This window comes from Pseudorca crassidens, chromosome 8 (genome assembly GCF_039906515.1).
Source record: "Pseudorca crassidens isolate mPseCra1 chromosome 8, mPseCra1.hap1, whole genome shotgun sequence".
In the NCBI taxonomy this organism is placed as follows: domain Eukaryota; kingdom Metazoa; phylum Chordata; class Mammalia; order Artiodactyla; family Delphinidae; genus Pseudorca; species Pseudorca crassidens.
The window spans coordinates 50,917,053-50,939,940 of record NC_090303.1 but is presented as its reverse complement, the minus strand read 5'-3'; the positions used below and the strand labels follow the sequence as shown (position 1 = coordinate 50,939,940).

The 22,888-nt window shown below is 38.8% G+C and overlaps 1 long non-coding RNA gene across 2 annotated transcripts; it reads right to left on the bottom strand.

Moving 5' to 3' along the window:
• Positions 1 to 2: 2 nt before the first annotated feature.
• Positions 3 to 17,564, bottom strand: LOC137229063 (uncharacterized). Of its 2 annotated transcripts, XR_010945521.1 has the most exons (7): positions 17,238 to 17,564; positions 16,905 to 17,082; positions 16,456 to 16,523; positions 13,265 to 13,341; positions 11,687 to 11,819; positions 2,365 to 2,454; positions 3 to 48 (listed from the first exon to the last, which is right to left on the bottom strand). It is a non-coding gene; the product is annotated as an uncharacterized lncRNA (long non-coding RNA). The 2 variants fall into 2 exon arrangements; XR_010945520.1 differs by lacking the exon at positions 17,238 to 17,564 and having other exon boundaries at positions 16,905 to 17,215.
• Positions 17,565 to 22,888: the final 5,324 nt, after the last annotated feature.

The window sequence follows — 22,888 nt, the reverse complement described above, 5'->3', positions numbered from 1 at the left end:
CTTAAAAATAGTTGTATCTCAGAGCAGCTGGGCATAAAGGAAATAACACTGCAGAAAGAAAAGGAGACCAGCCAAATTAATGACCAAGGCATCCATCTTCTCTTACTACTAAGAGCTGTTTTTTGTAAAGTAAACAAAATTAATGAACCTTTAGCTAGATTAAGAAACAAAGAGCAGAGACTCAAATAAATAAAATTATAAATGAAAGAGAGATGTTACAACTGATACCACAGAAATGCAAAGGATCATAAGATAGTACTATGAATATTTATATGCCCCCAAACTGGACAGTCTAGAAGAAATAAATAAATTCCTAGAAATATACAAATTACCAAGACTGAATCATGAATAAAGAATCTGAACAGACCAATAATGAGTAAGGAGGCTGAATCAGTAACTGAAACCTCCCAAGATGGAAAAGCCTCAGACTTCATGACTTCACCAGTGAATTCTGCCAAATATTTAAAGAAGAATTAATGTGAATACTTCTCAAACTCTTCCAAAATAGAAGAGAAGGGAACACTTATAAGCACATTTTATGAGGCCAGCATAACCTTGATACCAAGGCCAGATAAGGACAGTACAACGAAAAGAAAGTTACAGACCAATATCACTGATGAACATAAGTGCAAGAATCCTCAACAAAATACTAGCAAACCAAGTTCAACAGAACATTATAAGGATTATAAAGATCTTATACCATAATTAAATGTGATTTATCTCTGGGATGCAAGGATTGTTTGATATATGCAAATCAATAAATGTGATATACCACATTAAAAGAATGAAGGATAAAAATCATATGATCATCCCAATAGATCCAGAAAACAGAAACAGAGTCATATATACAGAGAACAAATTGGTGTTGCCATATGGGAGAGGGGTGGGAGGATGAGTGAAATAGGTTAGGAAGATTAAGAGGTACAAACTTCCAGTTACAAAATAAATGTGTTGGGCATGAAACGCATAGTGTGGGGAATATAGTCAATAATAATATCAATAGTAATATCTTTGCTGACTAGATTTACAGTGGTGATCATTTCGTAATGTATAGAAATATTGAATCACTATGTTGTGTACCAGGAACTAATTATACTTCAAAAACAAACTAATAGAAAAAGAGATAAGATTTCTGGTTACCAGAGGAGATGGGTAAAGTGGCTTGAAGGTGGTCAAAAGGTACAAACTTCCAGTTATGAGATAAATAAGTACTAGGGATGTGATGTACAACATGATTAATATAATTAACGTTGTTGTATGTTATGTATGAAAGATGTTTAGAGAGTAAATCCTGAGAGTTTTCATCACAAGGAAAAAATATTGTTTTCTTTTTCTTTTATTTTGTATCTACATGAGATGATGGATGTCACTAAACTCATTGTGCTCATCATTTCATGATGCATGTAAGTCAAATCATTACGCTGTATACCTTAAACTTATATGAAATATAAGATATGTCAGTTATATCTTAATAAACTGGAAGAAAGAAATTAAAAAGTCAGAAAAATAATCAGGGAGAAGGCTAAATATGGGTAGAAGAGGAAAGAAGGTGAAGCCATGGAGTAAAGTCAGTGCCTAAAATAACTTTTCAATTCTATATACTTGACTAGAATTGGCCTGAAAATTTCATTCTGAGCTTCTTAGCAACCCCATAAAAAATGCAAACATAATTTGTTACATGATTGGTCAAACCTACATATATTTATGAACTGTAGGGTTAACTGTAGGGCTTTTTAGCTTTACTAAAGGAAGTTGAGGAGCAGGCCTTTAATCTAAACTGTATTTCCCCCAACTCTTTGTATTACCTTGTTCCTTACTTTGGGGGAAATCAGACGTAAACCCAGGATTTTTAGGAAGAAATAAGAAAGCTGTCATAATTTCAAGTACTTCCTGTAGTAGTCTGTCTTCATCTCTGTCACTGTCTCTGTCTCTGTCTGTCTGTCTGTCTATTATACATATAATTTGACACTAATATCTGAGAAGTTATCAGGGAATTTTATTTTCTGGCAACTCCTTAGAGTAGATGGTGGAAGGGATCTTTGATTAATGTAAAGTACATCTTTAAATTTTCATTATATGTTCTTTCTGAAGATGCTCCTAACGCCTTGGGGGATTTCATCAATAAAAGTGCCTCTAGTTTTCCACTGCATGCATCTTTTATGGAATGTTATGACTCCTTCCTCAACTAATATAAAGCAGACTCTGTCACAGCAATGAACAGTCTAGGCTTAAAATATTTTTAGGTTTAAAATATTATTTTTGGAGTATATTTCAATTTTCTAATTAAGAAGTAGATTCCTTCCTAGTCAATAAAATGCTGCTATAGAGAGTAATAATACTATAAATAACAGATATTGTACTTACCCAGATTTTTCTTGCCAAGTTCTTCTACATAAATGAGGGAAAAACCATGTATTTCGGTGCAGGAAACAAACGTCTGTGTTCTTCTTCCTACTGTGTTAGATAAAAATACTTTTTCACTCCAGTTTTTATGACAGTTTCTCCTCTGCTTCCACTTCAATCTGAACTCTAATCGGCTCAGAAAGGACAGTGTTTCTCAGTAATGGGTGTGCCGAAACTGGAAGGTGGGGGAGGAGGAAGCCTGCAGAATTGATTTCAGTTTCGCTTTCCTAGATATGACTTTTCTCTCTGAAATGATTTTTTTTTTTTTTGGTAAGCCATTATTCTTCCACCTTCTGGTGTGATTGGTTAGAAGCCAAAGGTTTAAAATCTGTTCTTTGCTTGAGAGTTTTGAGGGCTGCAGAGAGCCCAGAACTTGGGTAGGGAAGAGCTTATGTTGGCATTTCACTGGCCTTCCTGGGTGGACTGTCCATCCATCTCTGTTTTCCTAAAGATAATGTAAAGGAATGGCTTTCGGGGACTTTTTGGAGCTCCCTATAAATGCTAAATTCCTCTGGGTTAGTTCTGCAGGGCAGACCAGGGTGGGACCCCTAGTGGCCACATTGCAGGGATTTTCTTTTCTAATGTCAGCCTCAGGGACAGGCACAGAACAGCCTGAGTGAGAGTGAAGAAAATAGTGAGCATTTAAAAAATTGATATCAAGTGTTAAAATTTATTGTGTGTGCTCAGTTAGCATTTGGTTTCCACACTCCACTGTTGATTCACACTGGCTTCATATGTTTTATGAACATTTATTGGGCACATACTATGTACCAGGCACTGTTCCAAGTGCTTTATATTAATTTATTTACTCTTCACAACAATCCTCTGAGGTAGATGCTATTATTATTTCCATTTTACAGCTAAAGAAACTGAGGTGCAGAGACGTTAAATAACCCCTCTCTCTCCCCCCACCTCCCTCCTTCTCTTTCTCCAATATGTACTACTGGTTCTGTTTCTCTGGAGAACCCTAATACAAACAGGTTATAAAAATTAACTTCTCTGCTGTCTCAGAGCAGTCTTATTCCCCTAGCTTATCTCATTGCTCACATTCCCTGTGTGAGGCCAGGTTCCAGATCTTCAGCATGAGCAACCTTTCTCTTCTATCCTGTGTCGCCCTCCTCACGCTGCCTCTCTGACCACCCAGACAGTGCTTTTCCATTTCTTTATTAGACTATTTCCCCCTTAAGGAGGGGAATTTTAACCTAGTTGTCCCCTCCCTTGAAACTGTAATACTACAGATATGCTGTATATCTGTTTATGTATATCTGTGCTTTATACATAAAAAAGAGCATCATATGCCATTAGGGAATTGCAACTTAAAACAATGAGATACTGGGCTTCCCTGGTGGCACAGTGGTTGAGAGTCCGCCTGCCGATTCAGGGGACACGGGTTCGTGCCCCGGTCCAGGAAGATCCCACATGCTGCGGAGCGGCTGGGCCCGTGAACCATGGCCGCTGAGCCTGCGCGTCCGGAGCCTGTGCTCCGCAACGGGAGAGGTCACATCAGTGAGAGGCCCGCGTACCGCAAAAAAACAATGAGATACCAATACACACCCATCAGAATGGCCAAAATCCAGAACACTGACTCCACCAAGGGCTGGTGAGGATATGGAGCAACAGAAACTCTCATTTATTGCTGGGGGGAAATGCAAAATGGTACAGCCACTTTCGAAGACAGTTTGGTGGTTTCTTAGAAAACTAAACCTACTCTTACCGTATGATCTGGCAATCACACTCCTTGGTATTTACCCAAAGGAGTTGAAAATTTATGTCCACACCAAAAACCTGCACACACAAGCTTATAGCAGCTTTATTCATAAATGCCAAAGCTTGGAAGCAACTAAGATGTCCTTCAGTAGGTGAATGGATAAATAAACTGGTATATCCAGACAATGGAATGTTTATTCAGTGCCGAAAAGAATTGAGCTGTCAAGCCATAAAAAGATGTGGAGGAATATTAAATGCATATTGCTTAGTGAAAGAAGTCAATCTGAAAAGGCTACATACTATATGATTCCAACTATATGATATTCTGGGAAAGGCAAAACTTTGGAGATAGCAAAAGGATTAGTGGTTGCCAGGAGTTAGGGAGGAGGTAAGAATGAACTGGTGGGGCATAGAGGATTTTTAAGACAATGAAGTTATTCTATATGACACTATAATGGTGGATTTATGCCATTATATATGTATTTGCCAAAACCCATAGAAGATACAACACCAAGGGTGAACTATAATTTGAACTATGCAGTTTGGGTGATGATGTGTTAGTGTAGGTTCATCAATTGTAACAAATGTGCTACTCTGGTGAGGGATGTTGATAGTGAGGGAGATTAACTTTGAACACTCTGAAAATATATACCCTCTCCCCCAGAGGGTATATGGGAAATCTCTGTACCTTCCTCTCAATTTTGCTATGAACTTAAAACTGCTCTAAAAAAATAAAGTCTATTTGAAAGAAAGGTTTTTTGTGGTTTTTTTTGCTTCCAAGAACAAATTTTTACTCCCTTGGAGGTGATAGTGTCCCAGTTGAGAATGCATGATCTAGACTTGCATATATTGTTTGCCTGGATTCCTCATTACTTCACCCACCATGTTGGTTCAGTCCTGCTATTGCATACGAACTTCTTGGGCCAACTGTTTCCTGAAACGGTCCTATGAAAAGGGGAAACCAGTTATGCCTTTCCACCTGAGGGGATGGATTCTGCTGGTGAATTCTGATGTTGCCTAGCTCCCCCTCTCCTCCTGTGCTCTAGGATCTCAGTCTGGTTCTTCACCCATCAGTCCTCTCCTTCAAGTAAGCCTCTGAATAATCCTGGGATGTGGGCTGTCTCACTAGAGGACACGTCCTATATTTGAGAGGAATTCTCTGGTGAAGATCAGGGGAAGTTCCTTCTCTTTTCCAGGCCTTCTTTTAAACTCTTTTATTTAAATTATTTCAATAATCCAAAGAGTGAGGATCCCTTTCTTAAGAGAAGAGTGTTCAAAGTTAAGCTCCCTGGATACTATCTGATCAATGTTTCTCTTTTAACTCATTTGGGGTCCTTATGCTCTAATAAAATTATTATAATGTAGCAAGCACAGAAAAATGTGTCATGATCTAGAAACACTCTGTAGAATATCTCATGCTTTCATTCCATTCTCCTTCTTTTTTATAAAATTTCTCTTAGGAACAGAACCAGCAAAAATTTTACATTCGATCATGTTCCTCTTTCTCTCAGATGAAGGAAATATTGCCACATTATAATACCAAGAAGCCTCTTAGTCCATGAGACAGGATTTTTGCAAGTGTCCGGAGCACATTTCCCTTGTTGTTATTGATTCAGAGTAATTAGGACTGAGTCTTTTTTTTTTTTTTGGTTGTTATTATTGTTCATTTTTAAGAAAGTAATATTTACAGTATATTTTTCTAGTTAAAAAGCTAATATGTGTTCAATTAAAAACATCAGAAACAACTAGAAGAAAGAAGAAAAACAAGCTCTACCTGAATCCCATCCCCCATTCATTGTTATGAACATTTTTGGTATACAATCTCCCGGTCCTTTATAGATAATCTCTCAGATAAATATTTGCCCAATAGTAGAAGTATATGCCTTATAATGTTTTGTTCTTCTACTTAGCAAAATATGGCTTCTGTTTCCCCACATCATGAAATAGACTTTTATGGCATAATTTCTTTGGAAAATTTTAAATACAAACAAAGTAAACAGGACAGCATAATGAATCCCCATGTAGTCATCACTCAGCTTCAAAGCTATTAGCTTTCTGCCATTCTCTCTTTTTTACATTCTGCTACTCTTGAGGTAAAACTGGAGTGCACATATATTAAATGTAAAATTTTGACAAACCACCCCAATCTAGATATAGGACATTTCTGTTACCCCATGTCCCTTCTCAGTTACTCCTAACCCCCTCCAGAGGAAACCGCTCTGCTGATTTTTTTTTTTTCACCATAGATTCGCTTTACCTGATCCAAGTGTTGATATACTGGAATCATATAGAATATACTCTTCTGTGACTGGCTTCTTTTATTCAACATAATGTCATTGAGATTGGTCTAAATGTTGCATGTATCCATAGTTTGTTTCTTTTTATTGCTGAATAGTATTCTGTTTTATTAACATACCACACTTATCTAATGTCCTTAAAGAGACATTTGAGTTATTTCCATTTTTGGCAATCACACAGAAAGCTGTTATGACTATTTCTGTACAAGTCTTGTGCAGACATATATCTTCATTTCTCTTAGGTAAATAACCTTGGCAAGGAATTGCTGGATCAAATAGGTGTGTGTTTAACTTTATGAAAAACTGTTAAGCCTTTGTCCAAACTGGTACCAGAAGCAATACTCTTTAAGGCATGGTGAGTCTTTGTATCAGGTGACTCTATCAGTCAAACTGAAATAAGGAACTGGTGTAATCTCACCTGGCAAATTTAGAAATAAAGAAATAATGATACTTGGCACATCCGTATCAAAAGTCTAAGGCTGCCAGACATCACAATTTTACCCCACAACACCTGTGAGTACAAGGGGTTTAGTTTAATTGGTACCCATAATATGTGGCCTGATGTTAGAACTGTCTAATATGTTCTCACCATCTTAGGAGTGGTCAGATGTGGCACTCATTAGTCAATGTTTATATTTTTACAATAGCTGTAATGAACATCATTTCAGGACTTCCAAGATGAGCCAGCAAAGCGAATCTGCTTTATACATATTGAGCAGGCAGATGGAAATTTAATACAATTGGTTGAAAGAACAAAGTAAAGTGACATTATAAGGGTCACATATGGATATTGTATCCTACTAGGCAGTTCTTGCTCCTTTGCACACAATGGATATCTTTTAAATAACCGCAGATCACATGGATATTTCCTATTAACTCTCTAACTATTACTAATTTTTTCTTTCTGGATGGACTTATAAATTGTATGCCATGACTCATTTGAATGCTACTTTCCACTTTTCTAAGACTGTAAGAACAAATTGAATCTTCCTGTGGCTATTTATACCCAATACACATCTTCAGTCTTTTGGACACATGAAGCTTCTTGAAGAGCTGACTCCATTCAGGAACTGGCTTATATCCTATGAGCAATAGATAATGCATTGCCACCTGTCCACCTGGAAGGCCCAATTTTCCCACAGGGACTAGGCATGTTTAGACAACAGAGTCTCTATTCCACAAAATGTTAAAAAAAAAATTGGTTAAACTCAGAGCATATAGGTATGCTTTATTTACCAAAGGTTACTCAGCTTTAAGCAGAGACCTTTGATCTTTGATGTCTGTTAAAAAATTTCTTCCTGGAAATTCCCTGGAGGTCCAGTGGTTAGGACTCGGTGCTTTCACTGCCGGGACCTGGGTTCCATCTCTGGTCAGGGAACTAAGATCCCGCAAGCCGTGTGGTGCAGCCAAAAAAAATTTTTTTCTTGCCTCTTGTTACATATCTCTTTGCTAAGAGTCTTTTTGGTAACTTAAAATACTATTTACATGATTTAAAATTCCACATTGGGTGTGCATTTCTTATTATAGGTATTTCCAAATTAATATACCAGTTATCCCTTCAGAGTGATATCAAGCTTACTGTAAGTTTTTCTCTAATCCAGTCTCTTTGTTTATCTAGTCATGTGTTTTGCAGAAACATTGGAAGTATTGTTAATATTGGAAAATAGAATGATTGTTCCCTAAAGGATTTGCTGATCCGAAGGGCCTGTATTTATCCATCCTTCAGGAAGTGTTGTAACATGGCTTCACAGTGCTCAGTAGAAGCCAACCATGTTTAAAGATATTCTGGCTCTTAGATAACTCATGCATATTTGATATTCAGGAATGATATTTATTTTCTCAAATAAAAATGAAAAAATAAAAAATCTAAATGGTTTGAAGAAACATTCTGGGGTATATTTGTTTTTTCATTTTATACTTAATTTAGGTATGAGTAATGAACTAAAAAAACCCTATGGGTTTGTTTCTTGTTTTTTCATCCAGTTGTTCATTTCCCTGTTTCCAATGTGATAATTAGTCTTCCAACTACTTGGAAAATATTGTTTTTATTTAAAATCATATAAACTGATGTACTGCAACATATCTACATGTGAAGATGAGTATTGGAAAAGGGGTAAACAATACAGTTTGAGAAAACTAAGGTTGTATGTTTAGGGGAAAGGGCTTGAACTAGAGTGTCAGTGAATAACTTTCTTTAACCAAAGACTGAAATGGAGTGACAAGGACAGCTATTATTTAAATTCAAGAAGGCCTCAGCAAACTTGGTAAAACACACCCATCTTAGATCAATAAAGCAATATTCATCTAGTGCTTCATAAAAATAAATTGCCTTTCATGACTGAATAAACAAAATGTGGTATATCCATATAATGGAATTTGTTTGACAGTAAAAAGAAATGAAATCATGATACTACAACATGGGTGAACCTTGAAAACATTATGCAAAGTGAAAGAAGCCATTTACAAATAAACACATATTGTGTGATTCCATTTATATGAAGTGTCCAAAATACGCAACTCCATAGAGAAAGAGAGTAGATTAGTGGTTGCCAGGGGCTGGAGGATGGGGTAAATGGTGATTGACGGCTAATGGGTACAGGAATTCTTCTGGGGTGATGAGAGTGTTCTAAGATTGATTGTGCACAACTCTGTGGATACACCAAAAACCACTGAATTGTATAACTTTATGGTATGTGAATTATCGCAATAAATTTGCCTCCTAATAAGAACCTACCAAGTGCCAGATATGTAACTTATGCTACCCAATTTAATCCTCATCAGACGCCTGCAAACAAAGTTTATTATCATTTGACAAATGAGAAAACAGGGTTCTAACTTACCTGTGTACGCTCACTTTATGGATGACTGGCACAGGTGGGCTTGCATTGTAAGCCTATTTTCTAAGTATAAGCTTCTTCCACTGGCTGTCTTGGTTCACCCTGTTTCAGAGTTCTATATTCCAGGTCCTCAGTGAGCTCGACTCACAGAGTCTCTGCGTTATCCTCTGCTGTTTGAACCGCTCTGGTTGTCCTAGGCAAACGGACTTTTCTCTGGAGATGCTCTTATCATTCTCCACAGACTTGCTCTGCCCAGGTCCGAGGCACTATCTTCTCTTAGCCAGAGTCTTCTCTCAGTAAGCTACCCACCGGCTCCAATGGGCGCCCTAAAGACTGTAAAGAGAAGCTCTAGGTTTTCTCTCCTGTTTGAGCCAGTGATTGCAGCAATTGCCCCCGAGCTCAGCATTCTACAAAAAACAGCATATGAGGGACTTCCGGCTTACTGGCTATTATTATACTTGCCCAGAGGCATTGTACGTGCGTACGCGCACGTGCCCACGGGCACGCGCATGTGCCCGTGTGTAACATGGAGATGGTGGAGGGGCTTGTCTTTGCGCCACCTCACAGGGGAACAGGTTCCTTCTTGCTTTCTCCTTTATTGTTTCAATTCTCCGAGGAATTCTATCCAGGGAGATGGAATAGGGTGACTGACATCTGTTCTCCGCAAGCCTGTCTCTTTTTTGCGGTATGCAGGCCTCTCACTGTTGTGGCCTCTCCCGTTGCGGAGCACAGGCTCCGGACGCGCAGGCTCAGCGGCCGTGGCTCACGGGCCCAGCCGCTCTGCAGCATGTGGGATCTTCCCGGGCCGGGGCACGAACCCGTGTCCCCTGAATCGGCAGGCGGAGTCTCAACCACTGCGCCACCAGGGAAGCCCAAGCCTGTCTTTTTATCTCTACCTTATCTCAAAGGTTCCCCCATTATTCAAAGATGAAGACCCTTTATAACATTAAAAAATTTCTCAGCTGCCACTCCTATGATGGGAGCTGAGAAGATATATAATGATCTGAAGCTACTATACATTTGGTAACCCCTTCAGATGAATTTTGTACTCTGTCAATTACATGAGCAACTTATGTGGTCTCTGATCTATGTTTGGTTTGGAGCTATGTATTTAATTCAAGGTGAGAATAATTTGAGCAAAAAGGTTATAATGCTTTGACATAACTCCTTGGCACATCAGTGTCTTCAACCTTTTTTTCAGTGATGGTTTGTTAATATTTATATAGAACTTTAATATAGTTCACTGTTCTGAGGCTTACCAAGTCCTTTCATGAACATTATCTGATCAGATTTATGTTCTGGAGTGTTGGCATATTTTTTAACATGAGGGACCTTTATGTTTGGCAAGAAGCTGCATAGTGTAAGTAAAGGGGGAGGAGTTGTGATCAGGAAAACTATGTCATAATTAAATTATGTGTCCTCTCAGCCAACCTGTTTTCCCATTCATTGTGCGTATAGGGGAATTGGACCAGAACCAGTGCTGTTCATTGTTTGTTTTGTTTCTTCAAAAGAAATGCACATGAAACTTCTGTGTCTAAATGGGTAAAGGTGGAACTGCTCTGGTTGGAACTGGGGGAAGAATTACACTTTACCTTCTTTATTCTGTTCTGGGAAAATTTTGAACCCTAGAGGTCTCCTTATGAGTACTTACTTTCAGGATCCATTCCCTAAGGACTTGTACTTTCTCCATTTGGGGGGTGAGAAGGAAGGATCAAACTAGCAGCTTTCAGGGTGAGAACCAGTGCCCACCCCCATCTTTAGGAGGCTGGGCCTTGGCAGCATGCAGGTAGTCATACCTCCAGAGAAGGATGCTCGAAGTCCTGGCTGGAGCTCCGCAGGCTCATGCCCTGCTCTAATGTTCTTCCGGACTGAAACTACAAACCTAGCTACTTTCATTTTCTGGAACTATATTTAACTACATTAAAATTATGTAATTCTTCTCATAGTCTCTGTACAAGCTAATTGTGAAGGAAAGCCTTAAATAAAATGTTGATTAAACTTTGGAGGGTTTCATCTTTAACTAGATGTAAACTTTTGATATCATCTTGAGTTACATAGGACAGAATTTTGCATAGCTGCATGTGGTCACAATTTTCTACACAGTTTCATATGCTTGAATTCCTGATCTTCTGAACTACATTTTACTTAGGTCTTCTAGCTTCATTTCCAGAGCCTTCCACCATCAAACATTCTGCACCTTGCTTGCTGGAAGATTTCTTTTTTTGAAGAACTCTGCAGTCAGCACAAGTGGCATCTGGCGATATGTATATGAAAGCACTGAGATTTCTCATTCCTTTTAGAACCATTTTGCTAGAAATGGCTTATGTACACTTGGAAGTATATTCATTTCCAAAGTTCTGCTTTAGTTTTTAGAATTAGATTTTAAAGATAGCTTTCAAAGAAAGTTGATGAAACAGATATATTTAATGATTAGAAACTTACCAGAGCTTTTCTGAAAACTTCTACTTTTCAGATCAGCAACTTGAAATAGTTCTTCAAGAGGTTCTTTAATCTCCAGCAGTTAGATGAGTTGCATTTTCTTGTGAATTTTCAGGAGTCACATCCCGGAAAGCATCTATGAGGAAGTAGATATGTGAGAAGAATAGACCTGGTCATTTCCTAGTTTACCTGAGGGTATATTTGTTGAGAATCTACTACATTAAAAAAAAAAAAGATATCACAGCAAAATTAAAATGTAGTTGATTGGACTGTTGCTTAGAAATTGTTTACAGCACAGATTTTCCCCTTAACTTTCTACTATAAAAATTTTCGAACATAGAAGATTTAAAAGAACATCCTTCAGCTAGATGGCATCTCTTCCTATATTCCTAAATACTGATACTTTTAATAAAAAAAATAAACATTCAAAACATGTTGCAGGCATACTTTCTCTTTCTCTTCTCCCACATTCTACATTCAGTGTGGAGAAAATCCTATAGGTTGCTTCAAAACAAGCATCTGATTACCAGCTACCACTTCCCACCAGCTGGTCCAAGTCCCCATGTCTCTCTCCTGAATTATAGGAGTGGCTGTCTCACAAGTTTCCCTCTTGCTGTTATTGATCCCTTTGGGAGCTTCTCAAAATAGCAGCTAGAGTGATCCTTTCAAATGTAAATAACATACCAATATTCGGTTCACTCCTTCCAGTGGCTTTCCGTTTGACTTGGAGTGAAAGCTGAGCTCCTTATTAGGAACTACAAGGCCTCATATGACCTGGCACCCTGTTACCCCTCTGATATAAAATCTTAGTTTTATTTTTCCTCTCTGTAAATCTGGTACAGCTCCCTGGCTGCCTTGTTGCTCCTCACATGTGGCACCTGCTCCTGCTTCCAGCACTCTACTTGCTTCCTATCCCTGGAATGTCCTTAGACACCTGCAGGGCTCACTCCTTCACTTCCTTCGGGTCTTTTATCAAGTGCCACCTTCTCACGGAGGCTCTGCTCTGCCAGCCTACTGAAAACTATCCCATCTCCCAAGGTCTCCTATCCCTCATCTGGCTTTTAAAAAAATCTAGTTAAGACTTACCACAATCAACTATTCCATTCCATATATTTTAACGTATTTGCCTTGTTTATTTTCTGCCCCACCCATTATTCTGTGTGATTCATGAGGACAAACATTTTTGTGTGTTTTGTTCACTTATTTTACAGTGCTTAACACATAGTAGCTTCTTAACAAAAATTTGTCAAATAAATAACATATTTTTCTTAGAGTAGTAAAAAATAATGAATTTTTGAAAACCCTTGAGTTAGCAGTGTCTGTGGGTCAAGGGATTTTGCTCATTTGACTAGGTCAATTATTTTATGTGGCTTGAATCCCAGACTGAAATCTGGGGAACTTTCTTTTCTTTGCTGCCTGTTAGGCCAGAACTAACTCTAGCTTCAATCATCTAGTCACAAAAGATTGAAACAAAGCTACAGTAATCAAGACTGTATGGTACTGGCCCCAAAACACAAATATAGATCAATGGAACAGGATAGAAAGCCCAGAGATAAACCCACACACATATGGTCACCTTACCTTTGACAAAGAAGGCAAGAATATGCAAAGGAGAAAAGACAGCTTCTTCAATAACTGGAGCTGGGAAAACTGGACAGCTACATGTAAAAGAATGAAATTAGAACACTTCCTAATACCATACACAAAAATACTCAAAATTGATTAAAGGCTTAAATGTAAGTCTAGACACTATAAAACTCTTAGAGGAAAACATAGGCAGAACACTCTGTGACATAAATCACAGCAAGATCTTTCTTGACCCACCTCCTAGAGTAATGGAAATAAAAATCAAAAATAACAAATGGAACCTAATGAAACTTAAAAGCTTTTGCACAGCAAAGGAAATCATAAAAAAGACAGAAAGACAACCCTCAGAATGGGAGAAAATATTTGCAAACGAAGCAACTGACAAAGGATTAATCTCCAAAATATACAAGCAGCACATGCAGCTCAGTATGAAGAAAACAACCCAGTCCAAAAATAGGTGGAAGACCTAAATACACATTTCTCCAAAGAAGACATACAGATGGCCAACAAACACATGAAAAAAGATGCTGAACATTGCTGATCATTAGAGAAATGCAAATCAAAACCACAGTGAGGTATCACCTCATACTGGTCCGAATGGCTATCATCAAGAAACATACAAACAATAAATGCTGGAGAGGGTGAGGAGATAAGGGAACCCTCCTGCACTGTTGGTAGGAATGTAAATTGATACAGCCACTATGGAGAACAGTATGGAGGTTCCTTAAAAAACTAAAAATAAAACCATTGTATGACCCAGCAATCCCACTCCTGGGCATATACCCTGAGAAAACCATAATTCAAAAAGAGACATGTACCACAATGTTCATTGCAGCACTATTTACAATAGCCAGGATGTGGAAGCAACCTAAGTGTCCATCAACAGATGAATGGATAAAGAAGATGTGGCACATATATACAAAGGAATATTACTCAGCCATAAAAAGGAACGAAATTGAGTTATTTTTAATGAGGTGGTTGGACCTAGAGTTTGTCATACAGAGTGAAGTAAGTCAGAAAGAGAAAAACAAATACCGTATGCTAACGCACATATATGGAATCTATAAAAACGGTACGGATGAACCCAGTGGCAGGGCAGGAATAAAGATGCAGGCTTATTGAATGGACTTGAGGACACGGGGGGAAGGGAAAGCTGGGATGAAACGAGAGGGTGGCATTGACATATATACACTACCAAATGTAAAACGGATTGCTAGTGGGAAGCAGCCGCATAGCACAGGGAGATCAGCTCCGTGCTTTGTGACGACCTACAGGGGTGGATTAGGGAGGATGGGAGGAAGGCTCAAGAGGGAGGGGATATGGGGATATATGTATACTTATAGCTGATTCACTTTGTTGTACAACAAAAACTAACACAACATTGTAAAGCAAATATACTCCAATAAAGATATAAAAAAAAGGAAAAATAAGTTTTTATCAAAAGGAAAAGAAAATGAATATATTTCCTTCCCCAGTCCTTCTAGGTACCCCAGTTCCATAATAGCCCATATCAGTTTTCTGCTGTGTCATTCTCAGTCCCCAAATGAAGCCATTTGTCATACCAGGTTTTCCCCGGCATGGGTTCCTTTTTCCTCTGGGTCCTCAGCACCTCTGCTGTTTTAATCTCCTGCCTCTGCTCTGGGAAGCTGATCTCCAGGTGAGGGGCCTGCCCCTTTCCACTGACACACTCTGTTTAGGTCTGATGCAATACCTTCTCTTAGCCAGAGTCTTCTTTCAGTAATTTAACCATTCCCCTCTCTCTGCACATCCTAAAGACTGAGAGGACAGACTCCAGATATTCTCTTTTGGTTTAACCAGTGACTACAAAATTCCAATAGGGTCTAACCTTCTGGAAATGAAGCAGCGCATCAAGAATTTCCCTCTGCAGTCTGCCCCTTATTCCTACAGCTCTTTGGCCTCAAACCACCAGTGACTGTGTGCTGTGTCTATCATAGGGGATGTTGCAAAGGGAACTTTGTGCCATCTGACAGGTGACAGTTTTCTGTTACTTCCTTTTGTTCTGATTCTGCCAATAGATACCAGGGAAATAGAAATATTCTTTTCAAATAAGGTCACTGACATTTATTCCTCAAGTATGGAGTCTTTTCTTCTGTTAAATGGAAACATCAGGAATACCTGGTCTCAATATTATATACTAAACTTCAATAATATCCTTGGACTGATTATAATGTCAAAAGTTGCTCAACTTCCCTCTCCCCACATGATAGCTGTTGCGAACATATAAAGATTTGAACCTATTCTATCAGTAATGCTTTTTTAAATATATTTATTTATTTATTTATTTATTTTTGACTGTGTTGGGTCTTTGCTGCTGTGCGTGGGCTTCTCATTGCAGTGGCTTCTCTTGTTGTGGAGCACGGGCTCTTGGTGCACGGGCTTCAGTAGGTGTGGCACGTGGGCTCAGTAGTTGTGGCTCGCGGGCTCTAGAGCACAGGCTCAGTAGTTGTGGCGCATGGGCTTAGTTGCTCCATGGCATGTGGGATCTTCCCAGACCGGGGATCGAACTCATGTCCCCTGAATTGGCAGGAAGATTCTTAACCACTGCACTGCCAGGGAAGTCCTATCAGGAATGCCTTTAAACTAGTTTATACTTTATTAATTTTAAGAGCATATGTATATATATTATTGGAGATAAATAAAGATTAAAATGACTGGGTTGGACAAATTTTGAGAATGCCTTGATATAACTCTTGGCTTCCTAAGGGCCCTCATCTTCCTGTTTTGAAATAATCACGAACACAAATCTTCTTATTAGTAGTAACTAATTATTGGCAAAGGAGCTATAGGATGCCATTCTCAAGTGACTCCTCCAGTTTTCTCTCTTGAGGTATTAAACAAGAAGTAACAAATCAGCAGAGCTCTTAGGGACAAGTACTCTTAGGGGTAAGTCCACCCACCCTCATCTCAGGGGCGTCCTCAGTAGCACCCCGGATATCCATGCCCTGAGGAGTTGTTCTGCTCCACAGGACTTAGAGCTGATAGTGGGGAGAGACAATTCAGAATCCTGGCTCTTGCCCAGGAAGGCTACACACACACTCCTCTGATGGTCTGATGAACTGAAACCACACATAAGCCAAGTTAGGTTTTATTTTCCTGAGGATAAGTTTTTGTTTTAATTTTTAAACCAGATTGCTGTATGACATGGATGTTAAGGAAGCACTTACATTGAAAAATAGCCTCTGGAGGACGTTATCTTTGATTACATGTAAAACTTCTAGTAACATCTCAAGTTCTGGAAGACAGAATTTTGCATAATTGCACACAACCACAGGTTCCTTTACAATCTTTTATGCTTAACTTCCTGAACTTCTTTGCATTGTTTCTGTATCGTTTTTCCCACTGCCCTACATGACCAGAAACACTCCCGCCACCTTATGTATATACCTAATGATCCATTTCTTTGTAGAAGAGCATTTACAAAGTTAGCTTCAATTAGATATACTGATACGTATTTAACCCATTGAAATTTCTAATTACTTTCATTAGTTTTACAAGTAATTGGCTTATGCACAAACACATGTTTTATTATAAAAAGAAGTACAGCTGGAGTTTATGAAAATAGCTGTCTCCTCACAAGCATAAAAAATAAAAGTGTAATGATTCAGAAACTTACCCGGATTTTTCTGAAAACTTCCTCTTCTTATGTCGGAAACTTGAAATAGTTGGTTTTTAATCTTTGCTTTCTTATTCCTCTTCTAATGGGTAGGAGATGTATGATTGTAAGGATCCTTTTTAAAAAATAAGCCTTTAAGTTGTGAAGTTTTCTGGTCTCCTGAGGCCCTGACCCTGTGCTGATGCAGAATGAGGAAGTAGAAATGCGAACAGTTTCAGTTTTGCTTCAGAATGTATTTATCTAGGTTTATAAAATATTAAATATATTTATAATATATGTAAATATATTTTAATGGTTATAAAATATTAAAAGATTAACATCACAAAAAATTACCAATAAAGTTGAACCATTGCTGAGAAACTATTCACCAGAGTTTCAAGTTATAAGAGTTAAGAAATCAAGGTGAAAAAACACCTATAGAAAAAAACACTGGGAAAATATTAAAAACTCAGTGTGATCCAAGTGCCTGTTATGGACTGAATTGCGCCCCGCCCCCAAATTCACATGTTGAAGCCCTAACCCTTGGTATCTCAGAATGTGGCTGTATTTGGAGATAATGTCTTTAAAGAGTTAATTAAGTTAAAATGAGGTCACTAGGGTGGACCCTAATCCAGATATGACTAGTTTCCTTGTAAGAAGAGATTGGTGCTTGCATGCTCTCTCTCTCTCTCTCTCTCTCTCTCACACACACACACACACACACACACACACACACACAAGACTGGGTGAAGACACAGGGAGAAGACAGCCATCTATAAATCAAGGAGAAGGCCTCAAAAGAAACCAACTCTGCCAAATCCTTGATCTTGGACTTCTAGCCTCTGTGAGCAAATAAGTTTCTGATTTTTCAGCCACCTAGTCTGTGGTACTTTATTATGGCAGCTCCAGCGAACTAATACTTCTGTGTGCTGGGTCGTCATTAATTTCATTATTTTTTGAAAATTAAAGCATTAGTTTTTTCATTATGAACATGACTAAAATTCATTTTCAAACTTAAGAAATACAGAATATGGAAAGAAGTGGGGAGAACCATATTATCCAAATGCAATCTCTATCTTCCACTATATTTTTTTCTATTCATACATTAAAAAATATATAAATTTAATATTTGGGAAATTTTACCAAACCTTGAAACATATAACTTCAAATAGGTAGTGAACAGTGCCTGCTAAAAGCTGAATTACATTTTATTTCTTGAATTAATATGATATGAACATCAAAATTCAGGACCACTGGAATATGCTAACTTTTGTTTTGGGGTTGTGTGTACAGTTTTTGTTAATTTTTTTTTTAAAGAAACAAACTGCTACATCTGCTAGTGGAAGAAAATGCTTTGTTCTGCTTTGAAGTTCTGAAATTGTTCAGGTGTATCATGGTTCATAGATTACAAAGAGTAATGCTAGTTAAATGCCAAAGAATTATTTTTACTCATTTATATGAAATGCACAAATTTTGGGGGAGTGATAGTGGCAGTGGTGCCTCTTACTACCTTATGTAAAACACTTGAACATTCTCATCAATATTGCCATCAGCTGTTTAATACTCCCAGTATATTTTCTCAGTCTGTTTACTTAAAATTGTATGGAATGATATAATTAATAAGCAATAAAATCTGAATCACACACACACACACACACAATCTTGGTTAGCTTGTTAAGAAACAAAATTCTTTAAGAATGTTTTGAACATTTTTTCATTATTAAATGAAGATAATTTTTATAGCTGTTAGAGGTGCTGTAATGTCTACTGATACTCCCAGTTGTTTTACCAAACTGGCTGGCTGTTTTAAAAGCCAAGTGAGGCGTGGGTCTTCAGAATGTGCATGCTCCTGTGTACTACAACATTCTAAAGATGAACAATTCACCCCAGTAAGACTCTTGCTACAGTTTTTGTCAAATTCATTATTTTCAGAGTCTTTCGTTCTTATTTCAGTTTGTCTCCCTCTCTCAATAAGCATAGTTTCCTAGATTCTCCACTTCCCACCCCCGAAAATTTTGACCTCCATCACTCTCACCTGATGACAACTCTTCCTACCTAACGAACAAAATTGAAGGTATCAGGTGGGCTTTCTCACATGCTCCATTCTCCAGATCCCTAAACCCACGTGCACCCCTACATTCCTCTCCTCTCTGTACCTAATAGAGCAGTTCTCAACTCAGACTCCACAATAACACCATCTGGGGAGTTTTCAAAAAAAGCAGATGATGGGACTTCCCTGGTGGCACAGTGGTTAAGACTCTGCACTCCCAGTGCAGGGGGCCTGGGTTCCATCCCCGGTCAGGGAACTAAATCCCACATGCATGCCGAAACTAAGAGTTCACATGCCATAACTAAGGAGCCTTCCTGCCGCAACTAAGGAGCCCGCCAGCTGCAACTAAGACCTGGCGCAACCAAAAAAAAAAAAAAAAAGAAACACTTTAAAAAAAAAGGCAGATGATGCCCAGGACTGTTATTGGGCAATCATATCTCTAGGGATAGGGCCAAATATCAATAAATTTTTAAAAGCTTCCTAAGCAGTTCTAATATGTAGACAGGGCAAGAATGTCTGGAATAAAATGAACTCTTCCTCTTCCCCTTACCTTTTTATTTCTCTTCCATTTTCAAACAATTATGTCCTAAAATCATTACATATGCAGAGAAAGGCAGGTGTCTGTGGTGGGAGAGTGGGGAAGTCAGGGCCCAGGAAGGTGGCCCTTCAGAGAGGTGACTTGGGGTGAGGAGTCAGAACCTGGACAGTGTGAAGGGAGTATCCATCTGCAAGAGTGAGCCAGTGCTGGGAATAAGAGCCTGAAGGAGGCGTGGAGGGTGTACAGGGGCAGCCTGGTGTGGGTGTCAGAGCCCAAGCACAGTGAGCAAAGTGTCTAAATGGAGAGTTGGCCTGGTGTGGGATATCAGAGCTCAAGCAGAAAAGACAATGTTCTTCTGGGAGAAGATCCTAAAATGAAGAATGTCAAAAATTGCACTGAGCAAAGTTAAACAGGCAAGGAAAACTTTATTCAAGACTATGGTGATAGAGGGGAGATAGACAGAACTCAACTCAGCTGAAGTAAAACATGGGAAGGTTTTTTTTTTTTTTTTTTTTGCGGTATGCGGGCCTCTCACTGTTGTGACCTCTCCCGTTGAGGAGCACAGGCTCCGGACGTGCAGGCTCAGCGGCCATGGCTCACGGGCCCAGCCACTACACGGTGTATGGGATCTTCCCGGACCGGGGCATGAACCCGTCTCCCCTGCATCGGCAGGCGGACTCTCAACTACTGCACCACCAGGAAAGCCCGGGAAGGATTTTAAGCCCTGGAATGAACTAGTGGAAAAGAACTGGAGTACTATCAGGTAGGTTGGTCAGTGGGGTGTGTCAAGCGCATGGATTGCTCCTCAGTTTGCAAACGTTTTTCTCTGTGATTAGGCCACCTGGGTTTGCCAGTTGATGTGCATCCAAGTCAGGTTTCCACCCTCCTACTGATACTGGGAGACAGGGGTGCTATCTTCTTTGATGTTTACATTTCAAATACCTGGTTCCCTGGTGCTTGAGAAAGACAATCCTGGGTTATAAAACTGGCAACAGGGTGGGAGAAGATTTACATTCATTTTAATATTAAAAAAAAATTTATATTTATTTATTTATTTAGCTGCACCAGGTTTTAGTTTGGCACACGGGATATTTTTTAGTTGCAGCATGTGGGATCTTTAGTTGCGGCATGTGGGATCTAGTTCACTGACCAGGAATTGAATTGGGCCCTCTGCATTGGGAGTGTGGAGTCTTAGCCACTGGACCACAAGGGAAGTCCCGAGATTTATGTACATTTTAAAGGGACAGAGAAAAAATTTGCAATTACAAATTTTCTAAAGTAAATGCTCTAAGGAAAGGGAGGCCTTTAGTCAGGGACCTATAATCTAGAAGATGCCTGTCCAAAGTTTAGTAAAGCTTAGGGGATTGTTAAAGGCCACTTTGGTCAAGAGTCAGATCTGAGTTGAGAGAGGAACACACTTGTGATGGGCAAGGGATTGCTGGGCATTGAGATAGAAGATTACACAGAGGGACTGCTCAAATAAAGAAATATATAAGGAAATGAAAGCCATATTTCTCACTGTTGGAGAAGTGGCTTACAAATATGAGGAGAGAGTAACTTGCAGTATGGAACTACAATTGGAGATATCTGTGTGAACTCATGGTTTTTTAATATATTTATGTACAGAAATAAATATAGCTGTGAATATATTGTCTAGGCTTGCTGATTGAGAGGGAGTAGGGACACCACAATAGCAATGAACACAACTAGAATTCAGATGGTGTCTTCTAAATGCCATTTTTCTCTATGAAGAACCAGGGCCCCTTGGAAAGACAGCTGATTCCAGAGATGGGACAGAGAAAGTATTCGATAAGCTTGGAACATCTTTTGTTCAGAAAGCAAGGAAGAAGTCAAAGAAAGATACGGACAACATTAAAAGGTATAGTCAACTTGTATAAGCTCCTACTAGTCAAATCTAGGACAATTGGAGCATCAAAATAAATAGTATAGTAACAGATTATCCACTGAATAATCAGATAATTCACTGAATGAAATGGAAAACCACGAGTCCATACAGATAAGGAAATGAATAGATGGAAAATTTGGTAAGAAATAGTGTATTTACAAAGTTTCAAATTACCTCTCCACCAATGACACATGGGGAAAGACAACTTTACAGTGGAGAAGTCTGGCCTGTATGCTCTTTTTTCAGTGGTATTTTCAAGTCACTGAGGTAAACAACATCAATATGGGACAAATGAGAATAATGTACCACCTAATGGGATGCAATGAGTACATAGCATCACTCCTGTGATATTCCTGCCAAGATGCATAGCTTAAATCTAAGAATCTTGGAATATCATACAAACCTAAATTGAGGGATATTCTGCAAAATAACTGGCCTGTCATCTTAAAAAGTGTCAAGGTCATAAATATCATGGAAAGGTTAAGGAAATGTTCCAGACTGGAGGAGATTAAGTGCAACATGTGCTTCCAAACTGGGTCTTTTTGTTATAAAAGACATTGTTGAGACAATTGGTGAAACCTGAGTGAAGTGTGAGGATTAGATGAACACAAGCAACATTAATATCTAAGTTAATATACAATGGAATATTACTCAGCCATTAAAAAAGAACAAAGTTGGGTCATTTGTAGAGTTGTGGATCGATCTAGAGACTGTCATACAGAGTGAAGTAAGTCAGAAAGAGAAAAAAATATATCGTGTATTAACGCATATATGTGGAATCTAGAAAAATGGTACAGATGAACCAGTTTGCAAGGCAGAAATAGAGACACAGATGTAGAGGACAAATGTATGGACATCAAGGTGGGAAAGTGGGGAGGGCGGCAGTGGTGGTGGTGGTGGGATGAATTGGGAGATTGGGATTGACATGTATACACTGATGTGTATAAAATGGATGACTAATAAGAACCTGCTGTATTGGGCTTCCCTGGTGGCGCAGTGGTTGAGAGTCCGCCTGCTGATGCAGGGGACACGGGTTCGTGCCCCGGTCCGGGAGGATCCCACGTGCCGCGGAGTGGCTGGGCCCGTGGGCCATGGCTGCTGGGCCTGCGCGTCCAGAGCCTGTGCTCCACAACGGGAGAGGCCACAGCGGTGAGAGGCCCGCGTACCACAAAAAAAAAAAAAAAAAAAAAAAAGAACCTGCTGTATAAAAAATAAATAAATTAAATAAAATAAAAAAATAAAAGGAATGCATTCAAAAGAAAATAAATGTGTCAAGTGTTCAGAAATTATATAGCCAACAGCGAATACAATCCAGCTTTGTTAAATCTGCACATTTTGCATTATTTGCTTCAGATTTTTCTTTTAAGAAATAAAATATAACCAAACCAAAAAAAATAAAAGTGTCTATCTTAAGTTAACCATCTTGATTTGGATGGTTGTGTTGTGATTAGCTTTCCTTATACTGTGGCTAGAATTTCCTTGTTTGTTGAAATACACACTGAAATACTGGA